At 38.9% G+C, this 13,020-nt stretch overlaps 1 long non-coding RNA gene across 3 annotated transcripts in view; it reads left to right on the top strand.

The window, feature by feature from the left end:
* LOC136839156 (uncharacterized) overlaps window positions 1-12,831 on the top strand; it is a 51,069-nt gene extending 38,238 nt beyond the window's left edge. For all 3 annotated transcript variants that reach the window (XR_010853227.1, XR_010853226.1, XR_010853225.1), the window contains one exon: window positions 5,505-12,831. This is a non-coding gene — a long non-coding RNA (uncharacterized lncRNA). The remainder of the gene's footprint in view (window positions 1-5,504) is intronic.
* Window positions 12,832-13,020: the final 189 nt, after the last annotated feature.

The following is a 13,020-nucleotide window of genomic DNA, read 5'->3' on the forward strand; positions in this document are numbered from 1 at the left end:
CCCAATGGCAAAATGGCTACATCTCATGGAGATCAACATCTGCCTCTATTTAGACGATTGGCTCCTACACTCCCCCTTGGAATCAAGTTGCACGGAGGACGTAAAGAAGACTCTTGTGTTAGCCCAAGAATTGGGCCTACTGATAAACCTAGACAAGTCCCAATTAGTCCCGAGTCAATCAGTTCTTTATTTGGGAATGAAGATCAACTCTTGGGATTTTCGGGCTTTTCTGTCTGACAAGGGAATAAAAGCCTGCATTCGTATAGTTCAAAAATTCCTCTCTCTTCCATCAAGCTCAGCCAACGAATGGATGAGTTTACTTGGAACTCTCTCATCCATAGAAAAGTTCGGTCCCTTAGGGAGACTTCACACAAGAGTACTACAATTCTTTTTGAAAGCCAGTTGGCAGAGGAAGTTTCTCCTGGACTCTTTTGTTTTCCCAATCACCCCCGAGATCAAAGAGGACCTATGATGGTGGATTTTAACAGGAAGGTTTGCAGAAGGGAAATCTCTACACCCCTGAACCGCAACCTCACATTATCCTGAGATGCATCAGACCTGGGTTGCGGGCTCTTCTAGAAAACAACAAAGTGTCAGGGACGTGATCACTACCCGAGAGAGAACTTCATATCAACGTGAAGGAGCTGAAGGCAATACACTCAGCATTTCTCAACAGTGACTTACAAATCCATAGTCATAGTCCACTCGGACAATATGTCAGCTCTGGCTTACATAAAGAACCAGGGAGGGACACACTCTTCACTGTATCAAGCAACCAAAGATCTCCTTATCTGGGCACAGGGAAATCAAACCGAGATTGTTACCCGCTTTGTACAGGGCAAACGAATTAAGTCATTGCAAACAGGTCCTACCCATGGAATGGGCACTGCATCCGCAGGTATGCACTGACGTGTGGAAGCGGTGGGGAAAGCTGCCGATAGATCTATTTGCAACGTCGAGGAATCACCAACTCCCTTTGTATTGTTCCCGAGCCCCGGACCCTCTGGCATGGGCAGTGGGTTTGATGCTCCAGGACTGGTCGAACCTGGATGTATACACCTTCCCACCATTCAGTATGGTGAGAGACGTAATCAACAAATTCCTCTTCCACAACAACATGTTGATGACCCTGGTAGCTCCCTTCTGGCCACAGAAAGAGTGGTTTCCAGATATCCTCAACATCCTAGTAGACTTCCCAGGATTGTCTCCACAGCAACAAAGTCTACTTAAGCAACAACACTTTGACCAATTCCATCTAGAACTATCCATTCTCACTCTGACAGGCTTCAGACTGTCAGGAGACTTGTCAGAGTGAAAGGCTTTTTGAGATCAGCTGCAGAAGCAATTGCCAGATGTAGACGTCAGTCTTCCTCCAAATGCAGGTGGGAGCGAGGGTAGGTAGGGGATCGGGAGGGCAGGGGAGACAGTAGCGAAGGGGTCCGGCACGCGTAGCGCTCACAATATAATAATAATAATTGTCTGCCAGAATGAATGGACAATATTCCGCAGCTGGTGCAGAAGACACAAGATATCATCTTCTACCTCTGTAGCGCAAATAGACTTCTTGTTATTTTTAAGGTCTTCATGAGAATTGGCTACGTCCATGATCAAAGGCTACAGAGCGATGCTCAACTCCGTTTTCAGACATAGAGGTCTGGATCTATCTACTGATAAGACATCAGTGACCTTATCAAGTCACTAGATACTGCGAAGCAAGAGAAGTCCGTTTCCATATCCTGGAATGTAGATGTTGTTTTAAAATGGCTCTCAGGTCTGCTTTTTGAACCTCTTTGATCCACATCCCTCAGGGATCTTACAAGAAAAACTATTTCTAGTCGCTCTAGCTACTGCCAAGAGAATAAGTGAGTTGCAGGCCCTGAGCAAGAAGGCAGGATTCTCACAGGGAGACGCGGTTTGTTGCTTTACTTTGGGGTTCCTAGTGAAGAATGAAATACTGTCCTTTCCCTGGCCCCATTCATTCACAATCAAAGACTTAATGGACATTCTAGGTCCTACGGACCAAGAGAGAGCTCTTTGTCCAGTAAGAGCACTTAAGTATTATTTAGAAAGAACTAAGAATATCAGAGGCACGTTCCTTAACCTCTGGTGCTCAGTTAAGGATCCAACACGTCCTTTGTCCAAGAATGCATTGGTGTTCTTCTTGAGACATGATTTCTGAGTCGCACATTAAGATTCAAGAAGACTTGCCAATTTGCAAGTTAAGGCCCACAAAATTAGGGCAGTAGCGACTTCAATTTCCTTCAAGAGGAATTTATCCCTATCTTCTATTTTACAGTCCACTTTCTGGAGGTGCAAATCAGTGTGTGCAAATTTTGATCTACGTTACATTGAAACTGTTTACAAGAACTGCAGTACCCTTGGCCCATTATCCGTGGCTGGCATGGTATTGGGGGAAGAAGGGTATGGGGTACTTTACACTCCTCATCTACTCGCCTTGAATTAAGTTGTCGAGTTTTGGGAAGTTGGGGAGTACTAAGTACCTGGAGCACCCATCATTCGTTGCGTCGTGTTATGAATGGGTTATGGTATCTGATCTGTTTTATGGTGTATGTATAACTTGTGTTTTATGGTTTTAGTTGGTACTGTGCCCAGGGCAAGGGCTTTTGTGTTTTGTATGCTTTGGCAGCCATCGGAGTACTCCTCGGCTGCAAAGTCCCACTAATGTAGAGGCGCCTCTGGCTTCCCTGTCATGCCACTATGTCGAGATTAGCTGCATCAGAGGCAGTATTTTCCTGCTGGAGCTCTCTCGCTAGGTAGGTTACAACTGACATTCTCAATGTTAACTACTTACTATTTTAAAATTCATCTCCATTCATGAGTGTTTTTTGAAGTAGTGCATGCCCATGCATCCCACCTCCTGTCAATGTGGGATTCAGCTATGTAGTTACTTGATAAGTTACATATATAAAAATTACATTTTTATAATAAAATGAAGTTTTATATATATTGTACTTTCCAAGTAATTACATGATCATAGCCTTCCCTCCTCCCCTCTCATGGGCATAGGGCATAAAAGAATTGGGCTCGTTAGTAGTGTTGTACCTCTCCTTCCCCGAAAGTGGGCGGGGCGAGTTACCTACACCAAAATATTGGAACACTACCGTGAATTTTCAAATTTAAGCTGCCGATTAAATGAAACATAATAGCGCTATGTAGTTACTTGGTAAGTATAAGTAAAACTTTATTTTATCATAAAAATGTAATTTTTATCATGAAAATAACATTTTTATATGCATGCAATGAAACTGTACTTAGAATAAAATTTGAATGATAAGAAAATCTTGGGATTTGAACAGTTTAAGAGCATAGGCGTAAGTGTACCCTGAGCTATACCAGTTAGATGAAACAACTGTTGAAAGCCCATTGTTTGTTTGTGTTTGACTGAGTAGAATGTTTGATACAAGCTTGTCTTTTGAGAGTTTGTGTTGGTATATTATTGGTACTAATCGACAAGTTTATATTATTGGTACTAATCGACAAGTTTATATTAATTTGTATAAGAAGGGATAAGGGTTCTTTGTGTATATAAACATTGAAATACGCTAAGAAATGGTTTACTATTTATCACAATAAACCAATGATGTTGGAAGTATTGATTGTCAGCCAATCATGTGCTACCCATGCGCATGGTGCCACATCTTCACCCATGGGAGGACAGATGAAATAAAACTGACTATAGTTTGAATGACTGAAGGCATAGTTTGACAGTAGCCAAGACCACCTTCACTCCAGTACAGGGACTCCTGTTTCATCTACTGAAAACTTTAGGTTTTTAGCTTTAACTTGTTTGATTACCTCTTTTCTTTCATCTGTTTCATCTACAATGTTCCCAGGACTTAGAAGTCAATTCATACTTTTTGTTGTGCTTAATGGAGCGCAAGACTGGAGCTTTGGCTGTCATGAAATGATCCAACCTGTTGAATTTTTGGACTTTAGTGTAACCCATTACCATTCATAGGACTAATAAGGTCTGCGACAGTTTTATGTAATTGTCACACGAACTAATGTACTAGTGGCTTCTGGCATTCATTGGTGGTCTCCCCCACCCTCTAAATCCTTAATAGACTCAGTGTTACTTCACTGATGGAGAGACTGTCGATACTGTTATCAGTCGTTAATTGTGCCTAACTCCTAGTTTCTTTTGTGAGTTTCTAAAAGTTTGTTCATTCTATGTGGAATCGCCACTAAACCTGCACTTGACTACCTTCATGACAGCAGGGTTGCTGTCATCAAGGTTGTGAGGGTATTAAAGTATTATTCATGGGCTCACTTCTGTAACATTATTTGTATCTTTTTCTTTCAGATACAAAATGAGCTTTTTTTTTTTTTACCTGATCTTGCTGTATGAGTAGATTACAGGCATTCTATTTATGATATAGAATGGGAGTGTGAAATCAGCCTTGCTGTTTGTGGCCTTGTAAATAAACAGTTACTTGGTAGGAGTGTCTTTATGTTCATTGCAGGTCATATGTATTGTACATACATACTACTCTGTCCCTCTTGTGTATTACTGACCCAGCATGAAGCCTTCACATTCAACTGTTCAGGTGCTATACATATACTGTACATTCATTTATATGAGACAGTTGATTTTTTCAACTTATTTGATGTCATAAGATAAAATATGAGAATATTGGGGAGATTTTTCATAATTTTAGTGTTCTTTGGCAACAAGGGTGAACTTTACAAAGTGTATGGTACATTTTTCCTAAAAGTGAATTTTTTTGTATCAGTCTCATATAATGCTAGCTACATGATTAATCATAATATTTTAATGAGAAAAATGTATTTCCTTGTGGATATAAAAAAATCAGATTGTTTGGTGAACAACACAGTATTTACAGTTAACCAAACAATAACGTATATTTTTATATTGTAAGGAAATGTATTTTTCTCACAAAATATTATTGTTAATTGTGTAGCTAGCATTATATGAAAGAATGACAAGAAAAATTCACTTTAAGAAAAATGTACCATACACTTTGAAAAATTCACTGTTTTCAAAAGAACACTAAAATTATGAAAAATGTCCTCAATACTGTATTCTCTTATTTTATCTTACAACATCAAACAAGAGCTGAAAAAATCAAATGTCTCATGTAAATGAACGCACAGCACCTAACCAGAGATGAACGTGAAGGCTTCATTTTGGTAGATGAGAGTTGTAGAATTTTGTTGAGTGGATGTACCTAAACTAAATAATAATAATAGTTTATTATTAGTATTATTATTTAGCTGGCCATGGGTATTTTTATCTTTTTAATGATAAAGTTGAGATTATATTTATTAAGATAAAGTTTTTTAAAGTTTTATATATGGGTTAATTGAAAATGGAGAATCTGATCAATTTCTTCAATTAATTTGTTTCCCAAACTTGAATTTGTCTCTGTACTTTTTGTATGTTCTTGTGTACTGTATAGCGTATAATTCTTTATGTGAATTTATTATATTGTGAAAAGTTCTCATATTTACTTTAATTTCAGGTACCGGGTAATTGTCTGGAAAAGACCGAAGCATTTGATTTTCCATCAGATATGAATATAATTAATCTTTTCCGTATATTAATCTCCTTAGGAAGGGGATTACTGCATACAGGGTACCTCATATGACATACTGTAGATGGTCTGTAATGTTCTTTATGGGCTTCCTCATTTGCATTGTTTTCTACGTTTTGCTCTTAATCTGATCTTTTTGTTTTGCTCACTTTTCTTTGCTCCATCTTTCACTCTCATTTGGGGACAAGTTCTGTGATCAATTTAAAAACTTGGAATACATAAGTATGATACATATAAAAATGCACAGTGTAAAGAGTATGATGAAAGACAATAGTAAATTTTTGAAATGAACCTTACCTCTCCATTATATATAGCTTTTACTGTTGCGCCAGCATAAGTTTGACAGATTGAAACAAAAAACAAGAACACTCAGTTTTCTTTGAATATCCTGCTATCCATCTACTTCCCCCATCCCCCACCAGGGGGGCTAATAGGTACAAACACTTGTAGCTGGCAGTCTACTTCTATCGCCGGGTTTGGTAGGAGTTTGGCAGATGTACTCGGGTTTTTTCTGTAGGTTTGTTCTTTTATTTTTTTAATATTTGTTCGTTACGATCATGTAAGGTAAGAGTTGCCATAATAGGCATTATTCCGGTTTTATTACCTTCATGATATGTTTTGCTGAGGGAAAAGGTATGATTGGATAACTACTGTATGAATCATAATTTAATGAAATGCAACAATTGATCATGAATGAAGAGAGCGTGTCAGGTTGTAAAAACAACTATAGAGGAAAGTACTAGTAAGACTTGAGTTACAGGGATGCATGTCTTGTCTGCTTTCCCATTTAGTAACTGGTTGGGTCCTCTGCTACTTCTCTTCAATCTGCTACTCCAAATGAGCTTTCCATTGATTTAGGGCATTAGATTTGATAGGATGGAGTAATTTTTTATTATTAGTGTTTTATTTTTACCCTCCCGAGAATTTAGGTAAGATCGGGTCTGTGTCCTTAGCAAGTCCTGTTTCACTCCCTCGTAGGGTCATATTCTATTGCTTTATCTGTTTTAAGAACAGAATCAATCATCTTACTTTCCTAAGATTCTCTGGTAGCAATGGCCCATCCTGGGCCAGCAAATTCCTTCTCCCTCGTCGTCTTCTCTCACTGAATCTATCTTCAAACAAAGGCCTACTGGAATTAAACACTGATGTATACAAAACTAGACTATTTGCAAATTTAACAAAAGTGATTCAGCAAAAGCTACGGTCATGAAATAGAGTAAATTCCACCCCCTATAAATGGAAATCATCACTAGAGGAAATCTGATTCACAAACATTCAGATTAATGATTCTAGACCAACCAATACTAGTGACTAACACCCTGGTGACCAAACAAAGTAAAAAGGTCATAATTATTCTAGACCACAATAAATGTCATATAGTATGTAAAAGAGTAAGCACCACTTCCAAAATATTCATCCTCACAGGACGAACCTAGAATTTCGGTTAAAAGAAACATATATATTAAAATCTGAAATGGTGTTAAATGACATTAATATTCAAAACAAAAAAAATGTACAATGGAGACCAGGATGGGAAAATGCATAATGGAGAGACAGAGGAATTTCACTGCAGCACAACTGGGTATTTCTACATAATGTCTGGAAAAGATATGTATTCATGAGTTATGGTACTCACTTCTTTGGTGACAAATAACAGCTTTTCCAGTGGCTGTCCTTCAACACTGCACCACTAACAAATCAGACCCAGTCACAAAATGACATTCCCTGGAAGCGTCTGTTCCTCTGATAATATTAGAGAGTGCCACAGACACGCACACATACTGTCTCTATGCAATTAAATCCTGACCATGGTCAGGAAAGCACAAATGCATGCATCAGATACCTCACTGTATCTAACCGTGTAAACCTCCAACATCGACACAACCTCACCTGCAGTGGAAGTGCCTCTGACAGGCCAGCACATAGTTCGTCAAAGTCATCAAAAGTTAAGTATATCTTAGTTTAACCAGACCACTGAGCTCATTAACAGCTCTCCTAGGGCTGGCCCGGAGGATTAGATTTATTTTACGTGGCTAAGAACCAACTGGTTACCTAGCAGTGGGACATACAGCTTAAAGTCGTCAAAGACGTAATATATACAGTATATAGTATATATATATTTGTTCTAGCACCGGAATTCTTTCTCTGATAGGATCGCTTGGGTAAGAATAAGAGGAGTCTCCTGATGCTTTTTCCCTCTAATTTTGCCATATTGGATTGGCTTGGTAGCAGTGATGCTTTGTCTCTTTCTGGTAGCATTTTAGCTGCCTTGTCGAGGAAAGTTACTTCTTGCTTCAGTCCTCTGTAGCTAAGGATCATATGCATTTTAAGGATAATATAAATACCAGTTAGGTTCTAGTGAGAAGCCTAGTCTGTCTTCAGTTTTCCAGTGTATTGTGGATTTTTTCGGGCTAGGGCGATAATGCACCATACAGTTTTGATCCACCAGTAGCATGTGTTGAGCACAAATTTGGCAGTTTGCTGCAATGCCGCACTCTTGCGCATGCATGTTTTTTGCCTATCCTTATGCCCATGGCTTGTACGTGTATATATTGCATGCACGCCTATCGCGCATGCGTGTTTTTTTGCGTAGCCGTATGCCTATCGCTTGCATGCCTGTGGCCTGTACGCCTATCGTGTGCATGCCCATGGCTTATGCACCTATCGCTGTGTGCCTATGGCTTGTATGCCTTGTGTGCACGCCTATGACTTGTTGCGTTCATGTGGCTTATATGCCTATAGCTTACGAGTTTATGACTTGCGCTCTCGTATCACCTGAGTGCCTTTAGTTTGTGCCCAAATACGTGTGTGTGTATTGCCCATACCCCTGCCTATCACTTGTGTGCCTTTTGTTTGCACATCTACCGATGGCGCACTTATCGCATGCCCCTGTGGCCTTTGCATGTGTCTCCTCCTTGACTTCGCTTTCCAATAGAGAAGCTCGGCATGTGCTATTGTTTTTGGCTTACATTGAAGTAACAGGTGGTGGCTGTTAGTAGTCTCAACATTTGGTTTCGAGGGCTTCGAGTCCTTTTCCACTTGGGGAGTTTGTATCGGTAAACAACTGGTTACTGTTTGTGTTTTTTCGCCGATTCCCCTGGTAGTTTAGGAATGTCCTCGTTATCGCGAGATTTTCATGATCAGAATTTAGAACATTTGATTGAGCCGTCAGGTTTCCAACTGAATCATCTTCCTTTTGAGCCGGAGCAAGTCCTTTTGTCGATGGTAGTTAAATAGGAGTTTTTTTTTAACTTTTAGTGGAGCTTATCAGGAGTTAGTTCAGTGCAATCAACTGCTGCTTTTCCGTCATTGAGCAAGTTCAGTGCAATCAACTGCTGCTTTTCCGTCATTGAGCAAGTTCAGTGCAATCAACTGCTGCTTTTCCGTCATTGAGCATGGTAGTCTTTGCCCCAGTCTCTGGCGTATGTTCAGTAGGTAAGACTTACCCTGCCTTTTCTGTGGCAGGAGGGCAATTGCTTGTTCTTCTGTTGATTGATGAATCAGGTGTCTGATATACAGCTAGTGTATAAGTGGACACAATTTCCTTTTTGAAGAGGTTAATTGCTTTCTGTAAGGAGAGGTTAACGTATAATTTTGTGGAAATAGAATTTTCATTTGAACTGTGGCTTGCCTGTGTTCAAGGCTTTAAATGCAGTTCATGTAAAGGGAGCCTCTTTTAGGATATTTCCTTCTTGCTGCCATATTTGGAGAAAGAGAATTACTACTTCGTAATCTAAGGGTCTCTTTCCAAATATGGGGGTAGTTTTGGGGAAGGACTAGTCCTGCACAGGTTTCTTTCATTTTGGAGTTGAAGATATTCTCACTTTTCAGGGTTTTCTTGCGGAGAGGTTTTGCCTTTATTTATGGCGTTCATCACCACTGATCACTTCTTAAGAGGTTGTCGGTCCTTATAAGAGTTCTTTTTAGCAAAGCAGAGGCCTTCTCATCGAGGTCATATGATTTTGTGAATTTTTTGACGTGGCAAGAATCAAGCTTAGGTTCTTTCCTGTTACCAGAACATGGGTCAGTAGGTGGTCTCTTATCAGATTCGATGTTAGTTTAAGCTCTCATAGGAAGAAGGATCCAGTGCTGTAAGATGCTTCATTGTGGGTCTGAGTCATGATCATGGGAGATCTAGAATTTCAGGAGTTTAACTGGTATTGGTGGAGGTCTGTTACATCTATAACCCCGGAGTTTTAGCAATCAGAGGAACTTCAAGCGGTATGTATGTTAAGTAGAGCATAAGTAGCAATGTTATCAGACAAACCAATACAGGATATACATAATGTGTAGGTTTATATTTATACATTATGTATATGTACTTATGACATCACTAAATATTTTGTTTTATCCAACGAGATGCCATTATTGTTTATTCAATTTTACTCAGAATAGGAAAGAGCCTTCTTTGGACAAGCAGGGAAGATTGTGGCTTTCCCTTGAGGGGAAACTTCCATTTAGTTTTTGCCTCCAGAGATATTTGAGTCTTTAGTAAAAGCCTTTGGAAGTAATTAAACCCTCTCTTGGTAGCTCTAGGACATGTGATATGGTAAGAGAATTACAAGTGTTGCGCAATGCTGCTGTTTGCATTGAAGATACAGTATTAGTCTTTTGGTCCTGACCTAGGTTGAGAACAAAATATCAGTTTTGAGGTCTGTCCCTCTCAGGGTTGTTAAATGCAGACTGGACATTATTTAAAGATGATGAGTTTGACACTCTTGGGCCTGTACTCAAATAGAGTAAACCTCTTAGAGATGATGATAATCCTTTTATGTTTAAGGGGGAGCAAGCACTACAATGTCTAAATTTTCTGTTAGTTGGTCAGATTAACACACACAACCTGATGCTGAGTTATTACCTTTGGTGGAGGTAATTATTCATTATAAAAAATTGTGGATGTACTCGTTCCCTGAGATAAGTAATAGTAATGGAAGGTACTCAGCATCCAAAGGCTGGCTTTAGACAATGGGCTGTGGGCATCCCATGTTATGGACCTCATTTGAAACTAAAGGAAGTAGTCTTTTTACCAAGTTTTGGTTTACCAGTGCAAAGCCCTCTAGCTTGGGCAGGAACACCAAGCTGTTCCCTGGTCAGGTTTAGACTGTAATGCCTTTCCTGCTCTTGCTAGGTTTCGGGAAGTCATCATTGTATTTGGGCAACTTTGTAAGTTGTCTCTTGGCGTTGATTACCCCAGGTGACCAGGGAAGGCTGAGTTTCTTGTTTCTTTCAGTGGTGGATGCAAGAAACCAAGAGATGAAAAGTTATCACAATCCCACAAGCTTCAGATGACTGCCTGGTATGGTCCATGGTTCTGGTGAGCTCAAGGTGGGATCTCGTGGTAATGCTATGATCAGTGCTAGGAGAGAATTTACTAATCAATTCTTCCAACACCATTGGTCAAGGGTAAGTCATGGTTCCATGTTAAGTTTTTTTTTTCCCTGCACCAATACCTCTATAAACATGGTTAGGTTTCTGTTGTTTCTCAAACATGAGGAAACTTCTTGTACTTTTTAAGGCCAAGGGCCGTGTTGGCTTTTACTGTAGGCTTGCCTTAGGACAAAGAAATCTAGATGTTTTTCCAAGATGTTAAAGTGGAGTTTCCCAGGTCTCTGCTGTGTACTTTACCTTCGAATCTGTATGCAATTCTTCAGTTTATTATTTTATTGACCTTTGAACCGTTTAGAACTAGGTTCTTGTAAAAGTTTCTGTGGAATCTTCACAGTAGCCTGAGACACAACTAAAGAGCTAAGAGATTGTCTTAGTTTGATAAGATAGGCCTTGCTAAAGACAAGGCAATTATCTTTGCCTTAGACCCCTTGGGGGTCAGGATTGTTGGAATTGCCTAAACAGAATTAAACCTGATACAAAGGTTCTATCTTGAGCGATATGGAAACCGGAGTTTCCTAAGAGTAGAAATGCAGTGTCCTTTTCATTGGGTCTTTGGTCAAGAACTTTCATGCTGATTTCTATCCTTAATGGAAGGTAAACCACTGGACATATGAGCAATGGGTACAACTTTTAAATTTGAAACATTATCCTTGGATAAGATATGGAAGTCACTCAGTGGCAAGGTAATCTTGTTACTTGCTTTGGCTTATCTTCATGGTGTGGAGATTAAATACGATTATTGCAGAGCATTAACTCCTCTGGTTTATGCAGGGGATGTCAAGTCCTGAATCAATAGGTAGTCTTTTTTGGTCTGCCTTTTAAACCTGGTTGTGGTTTTTGGAAAGCTTGGAGGTACTCAGTGTTGAGTATTAGATGTATACATTTTTGTACATATGTACTTGTTAGTTATCCATCATTGGCTCTGCAGGATTTTGGCACAGTAACCCTACCCCTCCTTCTGCTGAAGGGGGCATTCTCCAAAGAGACCTCAGCTATCTTCATGATGAGGATCTCATACCCGAGTGACAGTCCTCCCAAGGCGGCATTAATAGCCTGTGGGTTGAATTCACTGGTTAAAGCAAACACTTGTTTTGTACAAATATTTTGTTACTAAGTAGCCTTTAAGGGTTGGCTGATTTTCACTTTGCCCACCACCTGTTTCAAATGTGGAAATCAGCTATATAATGGAGAGGTAAGGTTCATTTAAAAAATATAAATACTTTAAAAAATAATAAATAGCTCTCCATTATGTAAATTGCCCTCCCTACCTCCCCAAATTCAAAGTGGACAGAAGTAGACTGCCAGCTACAAGTGTTTGTATCTATTAGTTTCCTGGTAGGGATGGGGGAAGTAGATGGTTAGAAGGATATTCAAAGAAAACCGAGCGTTCTCGTTTTTTGTTTCAATCTCTTGAACTCCTGCTGGTGTGCAAGTAAAAGCTATATAATGGAGGTAAGTATTTAAAAAATAAATCTGAAGTATTTATATTATATAGTTAACAATTTTCATGAATGCTACTGCATAAATTAACATGTCATTAACTGAGATTTCCATATTAATTAACATTATAAAATTGTAAATTTGTAAGATACCTTTTATATTGAAGTTGTAGAATCTTTTACTTTAAACTTGTAAACATTTGGCAAGTTTAAAATTTGACTCCTTTTTCATCTATGACACGAGCCAAAATTTTTCAAATACATCAAAGATGATCTGTGAATGCTTATGATGAGATATTACTAGTAAGCTTGTGACGAAATCCCATTTTATACTTAATAAATTTCTTTCAGATGACTTACTTTATGTCAATAGTCATTCTCTAATGTTTTTAAGTCCATAGCTTTTTCTGAAGTTAAATTCAATTTTACTTTATTCAATTATAAAAAGTAAAATGATCATTCTCTAATGTTTTTAAGTCCATAGCTTTTTCTGAAGTTAAATTCAATTTTACTTTATTCAATTATAAAAAGTAAAATGAACTATCACTAAATCCATATGATTATTCAGTGTCACTTTTGCTTAGATATGGCAGTGAACAACCCTCCATTTACATTGG

This window comes from Macrobrachium rosenbergii, chromosome 6 (assembly GCF_040412425.1).
Source record: "Macrobrachium rosenbergii isolate ZJJX-2024 chromosome 6, ASM4041242v1, whole genome shotgun sequence".
In the NCBI taxonomy this organism is placed as follows: Eukaryota; Metazoa; Arthropoda; class Malacostraca; order Decapoda; family Palaemonidae; genus Macrobrachium; species Macrobrachium rosenbergii.